The sequence below is a fragment of the Hippichthys cyanospilos genome, chromosome 16 (genome assembly GCF_059441005.1).
Source record: "Hippichthys cyanospilos isolate Australia breed blue-spotted pipefish chromosome 16, RoL_Hcya_1.0, whole genome shotgun sequence".
Taxonomy (NCBI): Eukaryota; Metazoa; Chordata; class Actinopteri; order Syngnathiformes; family Syngnathidae; genus Hippichthys; species Hippichthys cyanospilos.
This window is the reverse complement of record NC_142384.1, coordinates 10,808,711-10,825,393: the sequence shown is the minus strand read 5'-3', so window position 1 is coordinate 10,825,393 and position 16,683 is coordinate 10,808,711. Positions and strand designations below refer to the sequence as shown.

At 39.2% G+C, this 16,683-nt stretch overlaps 1 protein-coding gene and 1 non-coding gene across 2 annotated transcripts in view; one reads left to right on the top strand and one right to left on the bottom strand.

The window, feature by feature from the left end:
* Window positions 1–1,643: 1,643 nt before the first annotated feature.
* znf385c (zinc finger protein 385C) overlaps window positions 1,644–16,683 on the top strand; it is a 105,968-nt gene continuing 90,928 nt past the window's right edge. The window contains exons 1-2 of the mRNA XM_088437311.1: window positions 1,644–1,817; window positions 12,534–12,624. The gene's annotated coding sequence lies outside the window, so the exon portion shown is untranslated. The remainder of the gene's footprint in view (window positions 1,818–12,533; window positions 12,625–16,683) is intronic.
* trnai-uau (transfer RNA isoleucine (anticodon UAU)) lies at window positions 12,662–12,755 on the bottom strand. The gene is made up of 2 exons: window positions 12,718–12,755; window positions 12,662–12,697 (listed from the first exon to the last, which is right to left on the bottom strand). It is a non-coding gene; the product is annotated as a tRNA-Ile (tRNA).

The following is a 16,683-nucleotide window of genomic DNA, read 5'->3' as shown; positions in this document are numbered from 1 at the left end:
TGCACTACAGGTTGTTGAGAGCGGTGCGAGTGGGAGGAGGCCTGGGGACATTTTGTGTGCCCACCAACGTGGATAATAGCACAATATTAAATTACAATATAATGCAGTTCTCATGAAAAAAAAATACAATAAGGAAAACATGTACTAGCTCGGGCAGTTTTTATTCCCCAAAAAATTAATAGAGATCTTGTTTTACCACCATTTATTCAGTTGTGAGCACTTGAATTAGCGATGATGGGTGGCGTGCACTGTGCTGTCTTGGCATCGATACGCAGAGCTGTCAGCACCCAAAGGGCACCCGCAGAACCCGACGGTGGGCAGGTGCACCCGGCCTCAGATACTGTACCTCCTGCCAAGCCTTAACATGATGACCTTTAGTCGCTCCACGTGAACCAGAGCATGTAAATAAAATAACATGTAAATACAAGCTTGTTAGTGCGTTGAGTTAACGGCAACACTGATTCTTTTTGAATGTTTAAGGCGTTTGGGAGGGGGAGGGGATTGTGTTTCAGGACCCCGCATTCTATTTTTACGATGCCTACTTGTTGGAAGGCTAGCGCATTTTGCGGCAAGGAGGACGAGAGCTAGGCCAAAAAGGAGTCATCGCCTCTCGTGTATGACAATGTCGTTCATGTATACCTCCCACGGGGGGGTAGTCACTCTATATTCTTGTCTGTTTGGCTATCTTGTTTATCGCAACACCTGTTGACCGAACAAGAAGTACTACGTTCTGGTACTACAGCATTTGTATCATCATTTCACACAATCACAATCAATTTTTGTTTATTTTACACAATACTGGCCAACCAAAAGAGGAACAATAAGGGTCTTCACAGGGCACTGGAGAAAACCAAACTTTTTTTTTTTTTGCTGGCACAATAGATAAAGTCAAAATTATCCATCCAGTCATGATTTTCTGTACGTTAAACCATTATGATTTAACCCATCTAATTCAGAGTGAGAGGCAAAGCACATCCTGAATTTGCTGCCAACCAATCACAGGTCATATAGAAGTCAAACAAGCAATAACATGTGGAAATTCTTAAGTGTTTAATTCGCTGTATTTAATTTGCTGTGTATATTTTGCGAATTTTGGATTGGGGAGATCACTGAGCTTTATATTTATGCAATAATATATATGTAATATTTAACATCCATCCATCCATCAATCCATCATCTTGCACTAATGGTTAGATGTATGTAAAAAGTTATTTGAAACATGAAAAATGCCTTGATTGGATTTCATTCCTTTTAAGAATATTTCTAATACATTAGTAATTTGAACTAAAATTGTGTGTACTAGTTTACTTGATAAATCAGCCATTTGACACTTAGCGACACTTACTTCTAGATTTACCCTTCAAGATAATACTGAAAGAAGGCAGCAGTATGAGAAAACAATTTCACCTTTGTGTAAAACGCACTTCAATGCCACTTTTGGTTCTAAAAACATGATAATATGGGTGACCAAATACGGACTATAAACGCCATATCCTTGTCTTCTAGCGCGACGATTTGTGGTTTTACTTTGACAGACTATTTCCGGTTTAATCTTTAACATCATCCACCCTTCTGTAAACTTGACCACGCTGCCGCCGCATAGAATGGTTCCGTTCACTTCTTTTCGGGCGGTCAGTCTTTACGGAACCGCTTTGACCGTCGCTTGTTTGGCATCACTGACGCGCTCCGGACCGGGAAGGGATAGTACACAAGCGGGTCTCCGGTTTGACAAGACGTCTCGTGCCTGTGTTGTGTCGGTGCCGGTCCGGCCGTTGCTGGGCTAGAGCGTCAGGTGCGGACACACCTGGAGAGTATTGGTAAGTTTGTTTATTTGTTTGTTTGTTTGTTTTTAGTTTATCATCATGTTGTTTGTCGAACTTCATGCCAAATTGTGATAGGAAGTGATGAAGAAGATGTGAGAAAGTGTTTGTGGGTGAACGCAAGTTTCAATGAGGGATGCTTTATTTACGCTCTAAACAGGTTTGAGAGCCACTTCCCTCACAAAGCAGTCATAAAACCATTATAACGCCATTACGACGGGCACTGAATGAAAAAAAAAACCTAACATCCTCCATATTGTTTGTAAGATTGAAATTAGTCATAGTTTGCTAATGTTAGACTTATGTGGTGTATAAGAAAATAACCGTGTTATTGCAGTGACTCAATGAGTTGTTTTCACTGTTAATTACTGTAAAAGAAATACGTTTTATATACATTTAAAGTCTTTTGGTAACACGCTGTATTTTTGCTTTAATTGTTAATATAGTTCTGTAAAACATAAATACTAACATCTGTGAGTTTATGTCGTAAAAATTAATAACGCTAAGTAACATTCAAATGACATATTTGACAAAAAAAGAATTGCAAATTAAGCTTTACAAGTCTGAGCAGACAAGGATGCTTTACTGGTGGTCAGGGGTTTCAAATTTAGGTGCTTGACGACAGATTAACAAGATATTGGATGACGCCTGCCTAAAAAACAACACTTGATAGCTTTCAGTCGACATGGCCTCCGTTTTGTGTTCTACGTAATGCAATTAGTCTAATTGTACATTTAATAATTTGCCTACAAAGTATTCCTCCTGTATTGATACCCAATGTAGACAACTCAACCATATAAAAATGAACTGATATCAGTCATCGATACTACTTCACCAGTCTTCAGCTCTGTTTTAGCCACGTCATAAAGTGAACTTAGTTTTGTTGTTATTGAATATCCCAAATATGCTGCTGCACATGACGGGATGTTAGCTTTGCTTCTGACCAATTTAAACAATTTTGCAATAAAACAGTGACCATAAATGAATGAAATTGACCTACTACTGTATGTGTATCACTTCTATGACACTATTAGAGTTGTATGTATATATGTGTGTGTGTGACTGTGTCTCATCTGGCAGTGCACCATTGACATTTTATCATGCGATGGCATTCAAATGACATAATTTCCCCTCAAAATATTCACTTTTAATCAGCTCTGTTGGGACTGACCTCCATTCTCTGACCTGCATGTAAAGAATCGTAGAGATTTTTTATTACGAATGAAGGCAAATATAGCAGAGTGTGCTTCATAATTTGAAATACTTGCCCAATGCTATTTGAGATGTATTTTTAAACTGTTATGCAGGTCTGTGCGTTTCATCTTAATGGTTGTTTGATTGTCTCTGAAAGGTGTCTTAATGGCGTGCATTTTGTCCTAGGGGGATGTCACCATAGCTGCCAAGTGCTTACGTAAACATGAGTGCAATCAAATGTTCAAAACGTGTTGTTTTTTTTTTTTTAAACCTGGGATTGCCAACCTTTTTGAAAATTTAATTCAAAGGGCTTCCTGTTCATGTGAAGACAATTATCATGTTAATGATTTCTCACAATAATTAAGGAAGTATTAAGTTTGTAATTCAAGTGTAACTTGTAATGTAAATGTAATGTGTGTATAACTGTTCGTAAAATTCTTAGGAAATCTAACGTTCACGTGTAAGCTATTTGCAGAACAGGCCTGCAGGCTACTCATGTGATCCTCAGGGGTTACCTGGTGCCCCCGGGCTAAACGTTGGTCTAAACTAAGCTGGGTTGGTGTCTCATGTCAGGGATTCACCTAAAAATCAACTTGAGAAACCAAGATTCGCAGCTTAACCTTTATCCCTCAAACTGTTAAACACTCCACCATTATAACATTTTGAATTTTCAATGATTTTATATTAAAAAAAAATAAAAAAACAATTTCAACATTACTGCCCGAATTTACTATACAATCAAAGCTATGAGGTGCAGTGCATTGCATGCATAAATGGTCATTAAAAAAAAATTATCTGGGCATTTTTTTATCAATTCTACTAAATTTGATGTGAATAAACTTAAATGTGTTGCTAATCATACTAGATCACAAAGTCAATACATTTTATATGAATGGGCAAAACTGTATTCTTTCGCTCTGGTCTTTTTCTTCTTCAATGTTGCTATTTCACCTCACCATTTCCCACGTGCCCCCCAGCCATTTTGCTTTGACCTTCCGTCAGTTTCCACAGCATACGGCAGCCGTCTTCGCTCGCGTCACCCGCTGAGTCAAGGTGACCGCCAATATCCAAAGCTTCAAGCCAGGAGGGGACGGACGTCCAAACGTCAGCTGACCTCTCTTAAAAAACCATTAGCGACCTCCGCTTTGATTCCATGAAAAGTTAAAAGTGGTGGCGGCGGCTAAGATGTCGCTAGCGGCTTGCGGACCTGCCAATACAAACACACACTTAATTCCCAATTAGCTGGAGGACAACGCGGTGCCGTCATGGGTGCCTAATAGCGACTTGAATATTTGGTTTAGAGCTTTAATGGAATGTATTACGGGAACAATAGCAAGTGTACCAAAGTTAATGAGCTGCCAAGATTCATTCCCGCATATTATTTAGCACTTGTGACTCCAACAAACTTAATTAGCAACGAAAACTTCGGTTTCCACTCGAGGTGGAACGCAATTGGATTCTTTCAGTCCCATTCACCGGCCCGGGTCGCTGCCTCATGCGAGGCTGATTGTAGGAAGATGGGGGTGGAATTAAAAAAAATGGGCAAAGTGCAAAACGGGACTCTGACAGCTGCACGAAGCCTGCCTAGGGGTCCCCTATACCACCATGGCGAGACCGCCCCCCCTCGCCTAGTTGACTGGCGTGCCCTGAAAGAAGCATTCCGCCCGGGGGGGACCCAACAGAAGCTGCCATGCTACGCAGTGGGGAGCCGCATCAGTGATACAGCTTGTCCTCAGGGAGACTTAGCTCAAATTTGACTTTCTTTCCTTCTTGTAGTTTTGAGGAATAGCACATTTTTAATTGTAAGTCTAAGATAATGATACACTGAACTACAAAGCAATGAAAACTGCCAGCATTTGAAAGCATCACGACACACTGAAGTCAGGCGGCTCAGCATCGAAAGTGAAGCCTAATTCCTGTTGTGAATAGGAAATGGGAAAAGAAACTTGAAATGGATCGTCAACTTATTTCGCCATTTTCAGCCGTGCAAGCGTAATACTTTGTCTATAGTTAATTGATAAACAAATTATTCTTCATGGACATTTAATACCTTAAAAAACACATTTTACCACTTGCTGTCGATTGAAAATGACATCACCTGTGCCCAGACATTCACAAGCTGAGCCATGATTGGTTGTTTATTGGGCCTTCAGCACACATGATGTGATTTTCAATTGATAGCAAAATGTGTCAAAAGTAATGTGTACATGAAAAGTAATTAAGCCATCAAAATAATTATATACAAAATATTTTTTTATTGATGAAATATAAGTGGACCATACCTTTAAATATTCAAAGGGATACTAAATTGATTTGGCAATTAAAACCATCCCCTTTGCTCACGGCTAGCATAATGACGAATCACTGCTCACCTGCTGGTCATGTGACAATTACAAGCTGAGTTGTGATTGAGCCTTCAGCGCATGTGATGTCATTTTCCGTCCACAGCAAGGTGCAAAAGTTTTTTTTTTTTAAGTTATTAATTGTATATGTAAAATAATGTATATGTAAATAATGTTATCAAATTAATTATGAATATTCAATCAAAACTTTTTGTATGAGTTCTAATCTCTTGCATAGTCACTGGTACCAATACCACTAGTACTTTTGACATGCAAATTTTACCCCCAAAAAACAATTATTTCATCGTTTCAAAGAAAAACCTGTACATTCCAATCCAGCATTTTCTTTAAAGGGACAATGTGTAAATTTTAGACCATTTTTCATTAAAAATAGCTATGGACAATGGTAGATGCAGCACCTCCTGCTGTCCGTAATGAAAAATGTTCTAAAGCTTACACATTGTCCCTTTAAAATGTCATGAGATTAGTAGCAAATTTGTATTCTTCAAACTTGTAATTTCTCATTTTTGAATCTGAAACTGCTTTGAGAGAGCAGCTGATACTAGTATTGACTGCCACTGCGAGTACCCTGAAATTAGTCAAGGTATCAGTACGATATCATTACTTGTCCATTCCAAAAATAATCAAAGACAAAATAATCACCTTTTACCACTGCAAATAGCTACATAAGTTTCGTATATAAAGCACCTTTATGTTGCTTGTCCCACCACGAGTAAACATACGAAAAAAGTCTCAAAAAACCAGAACGGAAAAGGAAATGGGAAGTCAGCCATTTTGTTTTGAAGGTCCATACAGATTCTGCCAATTTGCAAAACACAACGAAAACCTCCGTTTTCACTAGTGAGCCCAAAATGGCGGAAAAGTTTGAGGCCCAGCTATGCAACTTGAAATGTTGCTTTTCCTCTTTTACAAAACTCCATTGTTACATAAACAAGCCACCCAAAAACATATCACATTTTTTCTATGCCATAGGAGCGGTTGTCAACGCTACATTGCCTGTTTGCCTTCAATGAAGTCATTCTTAACGCCACACCTCACTACCTGCACATACACAGTAGCCTCAGTGTGTACACTTAAGCAAACACACCTACACACACTGAAGCGTTTATACCGAACACAGCTTCAGTGTGCTCCAGCCGGTCGCAACGACAACACACACACTCAAAATATAACAAATCTCAAAGAACGTTCACAAATGCACTCTTTGAAACCCGGAGCACATGATCATTTTGAAAGTGCTTCAAAGAATTCGAGTCGATGCTAGAGAGTGATAACCTTGCTTTTGTTATTAATCAAAGTTTTGTAGATTACAGCTGCTGTGACCGATTTTTATCCCTTACGTGGAAAACGTCTCATTTCGCTACCACGGCAACGCATAGTAGCTATCAGGGTTATTACAGGCGGCGAGAGGTGATGTTGAAAGGCCACCAGCTGCTCGCCGCCCGTCGTCTGCCGCCTCTACGGCCGCATTGATCGGGCCTGGAATGACGTCCAAATTGCGGCAATGTCTCAGCGTCATCTTGGCTCGTTATCGAATGTGCCGCGCGGTGTGGAGGTTGGACATTGACGGGACTAGAGCTATCACGGCTTCAGATGGACCGCCAGCTAAGCCGCGATTGACGTGGCGGCTGACTCAGTCGCACGTATTATCCTGGAACAATCGTGCATCTTTTGCGTCGGTGGACGACCGCGTGTGATGAGTGTGCAAAAAAAGGCAGCTGTGTTAGCTTAGCTTCACTGCTCTTCAGGAATTTGAACCTTGAAAATGCGCAAAAAGTGGAGGAAACCATTTTTGTTTATGAAACTGCTTTATTTCGAAGGTTATCTCTCGTGAAAATAAAAAATCTTGGCATGTTAGCTGTAAATTTATTTGTGTAATCGCCTATCTAGAAAGGGTTATTGTTAGTGATAGCAGCAGTCCACATTATTCACATCCCCGCACTTTTTCGACTGCTACATTAGTATATGTTGCGGGCAGCCAAAAAAATTGACGGTGGGCCACAAATGGCCCCCAGACCATAGTTTGGACATCAATGGCTGAGAGATGAATCATTGATATGGCATGTTTTTTTGGTTTGTTTTTTTTGTGCAAAAAATGAAGGATAGAGTTAAATAATCTAAAATTGAATTATAAATAAGTGTTGAAACTTTTTTTTTGCGATAAAAGGGGTTCAAGGATCAGAAGTAGCACAGTTACACAAGTACACAAAGAGAATTGTTCTCCAATCTTTCCTTCATAAGTGGCCTCCACCATTTTGGTGTTGAATGAAGCGACCGCCCTCGGCGCTACATTAGTTAGCGTGTTGACTTGATCCCCCCCGAGCTGGGGCACAGTCATCACGAGCCCATGGCGGCCTGACACGCGGCGTAATTGAACCATAAATTGTTGTCCCCCCTAGTAAGAAGACCATCCTTCACTTTCTTTGTTTTTTATTTTTTTGTTTTTTTATTTTTTTGCTTCCTGTGGCTTTTTTGTGTGCTGACAAAACAGCTGAGGAAAAGGTTAGCAGTAATGGTAGTGTCGCCGTCATATTGACAGCATGCAAAAAATAATAAATGAATGCAACTTTTGACCTGAGGAGACACAAATTGTCCATACAAACCTCGGAAAAAGTGGAAAAATTCAACAGGCTTTTGCAATCATCTCTTCTTTGAAAGTACTTTCACATAGATTGTGGTGGTTGCGTTTTGTTTTTTTTCTACCTTCGAACTATCATTTCATTCACTACCTGGACATTTTTATCAATTATCCTTTTGAACAGGTCATCATGAAAATGTGCTTTGCCAAGCCTATCTGTGAAATTTGCTTTTGGAAATGATCACAATGACAAACGGATCACTATAGATGGCAGCATTATATCTATATGAATTTGAGATCGGCACAACTTTTAAGTAGAAGATAAAGATTAAGCTCTGAATCTCAGCTTGTCACAACAATTATAAAAGAGAAGAATTTTACAATTTATTTATAATATTATATTATTTTTATATTATATTTTTAGCACTGATTACTAAAAAAATATATAAAAAAATATTGAATTAAATCAATCATTAAATCATTTATTTAAACACTGATTGTCAGATATATATGCTTAGTTTTTGTCATGTGTAAATTCAGTTTAAGATGTACTCTTCTTTACAGTCTGACTGCCATTATTAGCTTGTATCTCACGCACTGGACAAAATAGATAGGAAGATCGTTAGGTAGCCTTATGCCACTAAACAGCATGAAAGTTGTTACATGAAGAAAAATAGGGGAGATTAAAAAAAAGTGAGTCTTCGAAGTCTATCATTCTCATTAATAAGGTGTTTTTGTGTTCATGCTAAGCATGTTATGAATGCTTAGCATGTTATGTTATGAAAACGTTTATTCATGGTCATTACAGAATTAAGATTTATTTGTTGAAATGCATCTTGATTTTTGCCACATGTAGGATCTTCACTTAATTGCGCTTTTTTCTGCTTTTATTGCCGTGACTCACATCCGAATTTGGCCGCTTAAAACAAAGAAGTCGCATTATGCTGGCCTCCTCTTCTGTCACATTAGCTCTGAGCTGAAAAAAAAAAAAAAGCACAACATTTCCTAAACTACAAACAGAAAGAAATATTCTGCAGTTCAGACAGTATTACTGCACAGGCTCTGTTTTGCCCACCCCAGAGTTAGACAGTCCATTTTTTGGTACTTTTATATGCTGTTCCTTTAACACTGTGCTCAGTCACAGCTGGACAAGCTGACCACTTCATACTCTGCTCGTCTCCCGATCGAAGGTCTCTGTGGTCCCTGAACACACCGCCCACCTTCCAAAACACACAGAGGGCCGTCCTGTGGCCCCCACAAGGCACAGTACAGCCTTGAAGGATGTACATTGGAGCTCTGTGTGTTGCTGTTTAACTTCCTCCTCTCCCGCTCCCACATATACACCCCCAATCCTCCCATATGCCCCCCTCACCCCCTTACGTACACACACTCACCTTTGATACCAGGAGTCCCTGTGCAGAATCTGATTTAGACTGCCTCCTTTTTTCTTGCCCGTGGACCTTGATCTCAGAGGACCGAGTTGATCCAGTGTCCTCTGAACAAACGAGCCTGAAGGGGCCTTTTACACATGAACATTTTAAATGTGCCCACAATGTGTTGTTTTTAAACCTGAAGACCAAAAATATGGTGCAAGAGTTCTTGAGGTTGACACTTCCGAAAAAAAAAAAATTCTGCGGTTGATTGAGCTTGTCTTGAAGTGACTTAAGCAAAAGTTTAGGTGCTTTTTATATTCTCTTACAAAGTTGGAAAATGAGTCTCTAATAGCAGTTACAGTTAACACCGGCCCTCAAGGACCACATATTGCTGGCTTCTATGCGTTTCCAAGGCATGCTTTCAAGAAACAATGTAAAAAAAAATCAGAAATGAATGAAAATGTCACTCATACAGGTTACAGCTGAGTCTCAAACAGAAAAAATAACCAAGTGCATCAACGTGCCTGAACCCCCCCTAAAAATGATGAAAATTCTTATTTTATTGCAATTATATTTCACAAGACAAAAACAAAGACCCCCCCTATCACCTCGCGCCCCCCACGAGTGCCCACCCCACTATCTGCCTTAGACAAACAGCTATTGATAATTTTCATGCATGTATGTATTCATGTATGTTATTGGAAACAACCAGAATACTCACATTGAACTTGTCATAACCTGGATTCGAACAATTGCGTAGTTACTACTGTACGACTGTAACTACGCTAACCAGTCAATTTTTCTGTCACATAAAATATTTCTAATGTTACCAAGAAAACCAAAAAACACCAAAAAATGTATGGCAAACCAATGAAATTGGGAGTCGCATAGCCAAATTGAACAAAATGGTTAACCTAACAATATAATTTAAGCAACTAGCTTTGCATTATTTATTTATTTTTTGGGTTTCCGGTTTTTAGATTGCATTTTGTCAGTGTGTTTTTTTATTGTTGTTGTTTTTTTTTTTTAATACTATGGTGTAAGAAGCGAGCTGAGGCCTTTTACCAGGCTGCGTAATGAGTGCTGAGGGCACTTGAGTAGCCCGCCTCTCCTCCACACCCGAGAGACTTGTTACATAAACGACTACACATCCTTGACGGCCACTTTTTGCCACGCTAAAAGCTTCCTCCCAGGTCGGCGTTTATGCTAATGACCGTGGAGTGCCGGCGCGACACGGAGCGCCACCCCCTGAAAATGAAGCGGCGCTTGTGACCTTGGCCCACTTCACCGGAGCGTTCCGGTTTCCCTCTAATAGACAAGTGGCGTTCTCCCGCCACGCAAGCTTGGAATAGCAGCAACGTGGGCCCATTAAGTGACACATTTAATTGTTAGCTGGCTCGACGTATGTCCTTGGCACACATCGATGATTTCATTGACATGCCAATCCCAATTAAAAGCAAAGAGTAGAACATTTTAAAGGGGCACTCATAGAAAAACTTTATTAGAGTACCTAAGTTTTTACTTTTTGTAACTTTTTGTAACTTTTACTTACTTTACTTTTTACTTTTACCAAATGTTTTCACGTCAATGCCAAAAAACAGTTATGTGTTTCTCAAAATACTTTGTTTGATAACCACATTCAGGGCAACTATTTTTAAAGGTAGTCTTTGTTAATACTATTTTTAGAGTCTCGGAAAGTTATTAACCATTATTCAATGGCGGAGGAATATTTACGGTAGCTTTGGGGTCCACAAAATTATTTACAATTAATTATTATATTGTGTAAATGTAAAAGGACATTCATCCATACTGTAAGGGGAAATGAATGCCACTAAAAACAATTACTGCTTCTCTTAGCTTTGGGTTTTTTGATATTTTATGATCATGAAATATCATCAAATCATCATGTAAATAAGTAAGTCACATTTTTAATTAATAAAATTCTATTTTAAAAAAATATAACAAATATGGCTCATAATATGACATTTTATCGTAAGATTATAGTTATCCCTGCAAATCACACAGATGTTCTTGCAAGGACTACAATTTTTTCATGTGGAGAAGACTCTCTGTAACTTCTACTTACAACACAAGCTAAATGTAACTTCTTCAAATTCTGGCTCAGTCAACATGATATCACTTCAACAGACAGTACTTCCTTAACCTCATTTTCTATTCAGACCGGACATTGGCATCATTTTCGGATGTTACGGAACAAAGATTTCAGAGTTTTTAAGGACACTCTGGGAATGGGGTCCACTGATGAAAAAAAAAAAAAAAATTGTGACTAATGACCCCCCAATGTGTGTGTAATCCTCATTTTTCAATTCATTGCAATTATGATATTAAAGTTTCATCTGGTACTGTAAAACTTTGATTGAAGTGAAATGACATCGCCTCCCACTGGCCCGGCATGTGAATTACAGTGTTTTAGTGCAATACCAAAGACTAACATTATCGTTTTGTGCTGGTCATATATGTGCAGTACCCTCAGAAAGTGAAAGTCTGTCAGTGTTGTCATGGTGATGACGTGTAGGCCCTTGATTGCTCCCCACCAGTGAAAACACACGCACACACACACACACACACATTACACAGAAAAGTACACATTTGCAGGAGTTGCAAATTGAATGACTCAAAAGAGGAGGAGGTTGATGGAGCCGCAGTGAATCACACCGACGCTGCCTCACTTAAACAACACACTGCATGCACGCAAATGACTCACTCGCACTAACACGCATCGTTTACTATTTTATTGTTAAAGCGTTCCATGTCAACACACACATATCATTATATTACATCCTCCTTTATGTTTCGCTCCTTCCCTCCCCGTCTTTACATCTTGTCTTCCATTAGAACTGGAAATGTGGACAAAGGAGTGATGGAGGAAAAGGTGCAAGATCATTGATTAAATGTAAAACATGGCTCCTGCTCAGTCCATTACCAAAGAAGTACTGGAGTCTCCTTGTTTTGTTGAAAACATACATTCTAGTAAAGAATAGAGCTGGAACAATGAAGCGATTAATCGACAACTAATTTATTATCAAAGTAATTGATAACCCTTTTTGACAACCAATTAAGCATTTTAAGACCCTTTAAAATTGTCCAATTAAATTGATAAGTAAAATAAAATATATACGTTAGCACATTTCAGTTGGTTTGACTTTATTTTCTCTTGATTTTTTTCTCTTCTCTTTCGCCACAGACATGTTGCAGCACACATCACGGAAGACGGAGTTGTAATTACGGGAGCTGCAAGAAAGATTTCATCAAGGATTGCGATTATCATCAGTGAGGTAACTTTTCGTTAACTTGATTTAAATAAATTTGAGTTGCTCCAGGTGAGGTTTGAACTCACAACCTCGGCATCACTCCGCTGGTTACTGTCTTATAAGTACCGCGCGCTAACCAATTGCGCCACTGGAGCTGTTGGTTTCTCACCAACTAAATTTTTTTTGGAGGCGAGTGTGATGTGACTGGGTGTGAGCAGCACCCATGCAAATGTAGTTGCAGCTTATTAAACAAGTCAACCTTCAAATTACAGCAGACCGGCCTGGCACGCATGGATGAAGCTCAAAAAACAAGAGCAAACAGAATGGGCCGTCACTGTCCCTCATGTCCACTCTCGCAAAATGACCTCATCTAACGCCAATGTTTTTTTTTAACTCGATGTTAATGACTATTATTATGTATGCATGTGTGTGAAGGCACTAAAGTGAGGGTAATGAAGCTAAATGAGGATGTCTGTCACATAGTTTGTGTTTCCTACCCTCTCTGATTGCACAAGTGTTTTTGAGTGCTGCGGGGAGATTATCAGACAAAATTAAACCTTATTTACTCTACTCAGTTCTGACAGGGAACAAGCCTGCTAGCACTTCCTTGTTTGCTACACTGAGGTTTATGTGTGTATTCATATACAGTATATTAAATGACGTATGAAACATGTAGGTAGTTCAGAACTTTATGAAGTTTATACAAGAGAAAAACTTTTGAGATTAGTTAGTGCTAATTCTATGTCCTCTTCTACAAAAATAACCTTTTTTTTGTTTGCTCAACTTGTCAGGTCTCTGCAGCCATCCCATCGCCTCCTAATCCCAGCCTTATTGTGGCTTATTTGCCTTTTGACCTTTTATTATTGTCTCTGTCTCAGCTCGTGTGAAGAACCATTAGCTGCCCGAGGTCTTCAGCCCCCTTTAAACTGCAGCCCTAAGCCGTCGCTGTAAAGATGAAACGCTAGCTTAGCGCACGAGGCCGCTCTATTATGTATATATAGCGAGTCATTTCGTATAATAGCGTCCTAAAAATACAGCGCCGATCAAATTGGAATGTTTGACGATTGTTGATTTGATTTGATTCCATCACGTTGTCTGACGGCAATAATGACGAAAGTCGTCAAGGTTACTCATATTTTAATCTTCTGTGTGTGTGTGTGAGCATCTGTACATTGCAGCGTAGCACTGTGTCAAACTATAGTAGAAATCATAAACACCCCTAAAATGAGATACCAATTCCATTCCTTGCAGAATGTCTGAGTATTGAATGATCTGTCATGCTAAAGTAATGACATGTGCCGGGGGTCCGTGCCCATCCCCCTGCCATTGACTGGCATGTTAATCGCTCATGGAAAATGCTTTGAATTACACGCTAAGCCCGTACTTCTCACTAATCCACTGCCCTTCGCTCAGAGAAAGTCACTGAATGGACAAATGTGTGTTGATGTAACCTTTGCGCTATCTCTATTTGTTGATAGTCTCTCCATCCTCATTTCTTTTTTGACTGACAGTATACAGATATACTCGCAATACCTCTCAAGGTTGGTTTTTTGATTCTTTTTTTTTTTACTGTGCCACTAACACTTATCAACCTCTAGGCCAGTCCTACACTTATTAATTTACCAGCTCTTTTGTTGTACAGAGTTGGACATTCTCTTTAATGCAGTTCCAGCCAGACATCTGTGAAAAGTAGACTGGCTCACACCATTATTCAATTCAGGTGTTAAGTGCACTAACTGTGCGAGTCATATGTTACCTTAGCAAATTAACGTGGCCTTTTCATTTTTCCCTTTCATCTCTTTGTGATAACGATACTTGTCAGATACATAGCTTATCTGATGCTGGTTTTGACTTAGGACCAAGTCTGAAATGTGTTTAGTCAGAATAGTAATCAGGGAAACGTGTATCTAGCGAGCTGGTTCTGATTTAAATAGCACAGAGCTAGCCTTGATCACCTTTGTACTCTAATTTGAGTATATTTTACTAAACACTCCTCAAAAAGCAGTTTTTTAACTTGAACAACAAAAACGTTTTAAAAGCTACATTTTGATTTACATACAGAACTCAACATTTGATTCCTCAAATTGTGGGTGTGTTCAATTCAGGTTGAATTGGTTATTCTCAGCATTTTGATAAACTGCCATCTTTGGGGAGTCTTGTCAGGTTACTAGTTTTACCATTGCGCCTTGGAGCGTAATGGCCCGGTTTATTGTTTCTGAATGGGTAGTTGTAAGTAGCTTCCATCTGGTCTGCAGTATGTCTCAGCCAATAAGAACTAGTCATCAAGCGTCAAATGCAATCGCCATATGATAACGTCTCCTTTCCATCTGTTATTTTTGCACCTTAGCCTCGACCTCTCACGGATTGGTCACACTCACGTATGTACACAAGGCAGAAAAGAGTCCATTTGATGTGCGAGAAACTGAACGTGGTTGCCATCGTTATCATGTGTTATACAAAATTGGTCGTAATGGATGCTCCTTTACCGGAGATAATAATTGAGTGAGATGATATGTAATGGGCTGATAATGGCCGTTGCTGGCTGAAGATTTTGCATTTGTGTTGTGTAGCGAAAACAGGGCACCTCTTTCCGCACAATTTGCTGTCCTGTTTGTCTGCCATTTTCTTTGCCGTCACATTCGCCATCATTATTTTAGCGGTGACTTTGACAAATGCCTTGGTTGTAATTAATACCTAATAAAAAAGGAGGGACAGGTTTTTGTTGTCTATTGTGTTCCTTATAAATTAACTAGTTGCTCCAGTAAGGATTAAAATCACAACTCCGAATTGGTTCTGTAAGTCTTTGACATACCACATGCTAACCGATCGCGCAAATAGAGCTGTTGCTATCACTTTTATTGCTCAATTCCCAAAATATGTGTTTGTCATCTCTTCAATATTCACCGATTGACTCCTGAAACACGTTGTAGATCAGTCTATCTAAGTATAGTTGGGATATGACATCCAGTGACACACAACCTTGTCACCACTATGTCCACTTAGTGTATCTGTGACGCTATTCTTAGGAGTGGGCCACAACAACGACAACAACATGAACCGCTACACTGACCCACTGAGGTGTTCAACTTCCGTTCAAATGCCAGTTCGAAGACACTAAGCTCAAGATAGTTTCACTGCCAAAACTTTAAAGCTCCACAGAATTCACATGCAGTGTGTGGCGTTTTGCCACAAGATTTTGCCACCGGTCGTGCAGGAATTCAAAATTTGAATCACAGCTGAATGATGTCAATCAAAATGTGTGGAAAATTCTACAGAGGCCAAAATCAATTCCCAGGATATAAGTGAGCCCTGGGACATCGCCACCCTCGACGCCTCGCAAACCAATAAAAATACAGTACACACATTGTGTTTTACAACAAAACATAGCCATATTTATAATTTGATATGCACATGTGGATGAAATCGTGATTTGGTTGGGGAAATCCAAATTGGATTTCATGTGCTTTGTCACTGCTCAGACTAGAAAAGAGCCACCCATTTCAGTATGCATTGGGTAGAAATCGGATTTTGTTTGGTCTGAACAAGGCCACAAAAATGCCACCATTGCCCATCCACATCCATTGCCATTATGTCATTGTCAATGAGAGAAAGGCATTTTCAACACTGGTCAATAATTCATTAAAAAATAATGAGCACACATGTGGACTGATCAAAAGTATTTATTTGTGCAAAAATGATTACATTTGCTATATTTTAAACACTTTAGTACCAAATTTTGACATAGGAAGGCCCTCTTGTGGCTTTTTTACAATCGAGATGTAAAGCTACACAAGTCTGAAAAGTGTCCATTAAGATGCATTTTGTAACACACTTGACACCCATTTTGAAACCTGTCCGGAGAAGATAGATATAGAAATTGAAAAAAAAAAGTTACAGAAATTTGCCAATAATTTTGTATAATCCGAAAGAAAAATGCAATAATAGGTCATTTTTTTTATTCGTTGTCATTTCACTTTTTGGACATTTTAAGTATCAAAATGACCAGTGGCATTCGTATCACTTAAGAGTCAAGTACTCGTACTGATATCGGTTCCAACGTTCCTTATGATAAATATACAATTT